The sequence below is a fragment of the Montipora foliosa genome, chromosome 14 (genome assembly GCF_036669935.1).
Source record: "Montipora foliosa isolate CH-2021 chromosome 14, ASM3666993v2, whole genome shotgun sequence".
Lineage (NCBI taxonomy): Eukaryota > Metazoa > Cnidaria > Anthozoa > Scleractinia > Acroporidae > Montipora > Montipora foliosa.
The window spans coordinates 13,194,657-13,197,156 of NC_090882.1; the positions used below are offsets into that span (position 1 = coordinate 13,194,657).

Here is a 2,500-nt window from a genome sequence, read left to right on the forward strand (position 1 = left end):
TATTATTATTATTACTACTACTACTACTACTAGACACAGCACAACTCCAAATAAATTGAATGAACATCTGATATAACAACAATAATTTAAAAAAATTACACTAATAATATTACTTCTACATTGTAATCAAATCATTTCTTGTTTATGCACAGATACAATCATGTACACCGTAACAAGATTTAAAGCAAGACTCAGTTAACCGTAATTAAAGATGGTGAGCAAAAAACAATTCCTACCAGCAACAAAATGCTCTTGACACAACAAGGTTCAGTCCAACATTCTTAAAAAGTAGAATTCACCATATTTTGAAGTCCTGAACTAACTAAATATGGAACCAGGAACTAACTCCATGCATGTAAGTTGAAGATAAACTTTGTAGACATTGTGGTTTAGTCTTAAATATACAAAACTTCACAATGTTACTTGCATTTATTATAGTTTTTACCGATATTGCTCAACTTATTTTTCAAATGCTTGATATTGTTTCAATAATAATCAAAGAAGCACTATTCATAAAACTGAACAACACAATTGGTTGCTACCAGTTTGCAATATCAAATCACACATTCTTGCATCTATATCACAATATTTCGTGAATAATCTTGACCAGTAAAAAAAAAGCCTTGACATGATGTAATTCAGTATCTTCATTTCTAATTGTGTAAGATATTCTGTGTACATGTTTATTCTGATATATTTCCTCATGTGGAATACACCATAATGTTACAAGCAGGAATTACAGTGTATCTATTCAGAATTTGGATTTTAAGTGAGTATTATACAGTACTGTATTTCAATCAAACTTACATTGTATTAATTTCATGTCTTTAAAGGTAAAAGTAGCTAATAATCATGAACTTGCAAGCTTGAGGTTGAACCTTGTGTAAACTCCTCAATGTCAAACTCACGAAAGTGCACATTCACATCAAACAATAGAAACCAAAAGCAAAACAGGAAAAAGGTAAATATTACTTAGTACGTGAAATAACACACACACAAACTGGAATTTGTGCCAAGATCAGGAATCTAATGTCCTACAAGAAACACTGGAATTGCTGGGCATGATTCAAATTGATAGATCTACTGTGCATCTACAGTACTGTACATGTACAATTATTTATTTCTTAGTGATTGGTGTGTCCATGAACAAAATAAAGTGAGAAATTTAGAAAACATATCTATAAATAGGGTAACTTGAACAATAAATTGAGGCAACTCTACAGTGGTACATGTATCTTGACACAGCATGACTTAGCTAGGCTTGGCATAATTAATTATGCATTAACAATTTCAGCATGATTTTCTTAAACTAGGAGGGATTTGCATCACATTTACATGTACAGCAGACAGCAACAGCAAAGTTAATGACAGGCTGAAATCTACATTTTACCACAAATCAAAGCAACTTGTTTTACTTTACGTGTAGCCAGCCATTTCTTGCCTGTTAGCTACATGTAGATATTGGCCAACTTCTCAAAAGAGAGAAACAAGCTGAATTGTGAAAATATTCATCCTTTTATGACAGTTTGCCGTTTGCTGTTTCATATGAACACAATGCTGATTAAAATCTCTCAATAGACCATTTTCCAGTTCTGCACTCAGTTACCAGGCCTTTGAATCAAAGCAAGGCAGGAGGTAACCTTGTTTTGATACAAATCTCATTCCTCACATGTACATGCATGTAAATCACATTGTTGTAATTCTAACGAGTTTCTGTTTACACAAGAAAAGCAGTGAGGTTTGCATCAAACCATGGTCAACTCCAACCTTGCTTTTATTCTAAGGCCTGTTAAATGAGCACAGAACTGCAAAATGGTCTATTGTGTTACGGTAATGAAAACTGTCTGCGATGAGCACAAAAACAGCCTGGCTGATAAACAAACATGTAAGAAAACAATATTATTAGGTTTGCAACTATGTATACCATAACAAGGTAACCTTTTATAGTCTCAACTGCATTACTTGGCCAGGTTGCTGAGCAACAACCTGAGGCCAGGCTACTAAGCCACATATCAGAATACAGGCTTAGCTTCCGAGCTACTGTACAGTAGCTTGAATGGTACAAGGAAAGTGTGTAAATTTAAAGCTTAATATATTAGGAAGGACTTGGGATAAGAAAATTACGAACATGGTGTGCTGATATCGTGGCTTGTCGAATGCCATTCCCTTTGTTTTTTACACCTTTCTAATTTTCATGTATCCCTTTCAAATATGTCCTCTTATTTAGTAACTTGTTTGGTTTTTTTTTTACCAAAATGCAAGTCATTATGTTCATTAGGGGGAAAAACTGGATTAGTTTCTCGAAACTGTGGTGATCAAGGGCATGTTAATCCCATTTATTTACATGACATTGTATGCTAGAATTCATACATGTGGGAATGAGAAACACTGTTTTGATCTCCTTCATGAAGTAACAAAAGACAGGGCTCGAAATTGTGACCGATACAGTCGCATTTACGACTGAATTTTTTCCCTTTGCCATTAAACTATCTGTAGAAGT

The 2,500-nt window shown here is 33.8% G+C and overlaps 1 protein-coding gene across 3 annotated transcripts in view; it reads right to left on the reverse strand.

Moving 5' to 3' along the window:
- Window positions 1-2,500, reverse strand: part of LOC137985110 (disco-interacting protein 2 homolog C-like) — a 57,616-nt gene that overhangs the window by 47,678 nt on the left and 7,438 nt on the right. The window contains exon 1 of one of the 3 annotated variants that reach the window (XM_068832599.1): window positions 237-391. The exons of the other annotated variants lie outside the window; for them this stretch is intronic. The gene's annotated coding sequence lies outside the window, so the exon portion shown is untranslated. Of the gene's footprint in view, window positions 1-236; window positions 392-2,500 lie in introns of those variants that run through there. 3 annotated transcript variants of the gene reach the window in all.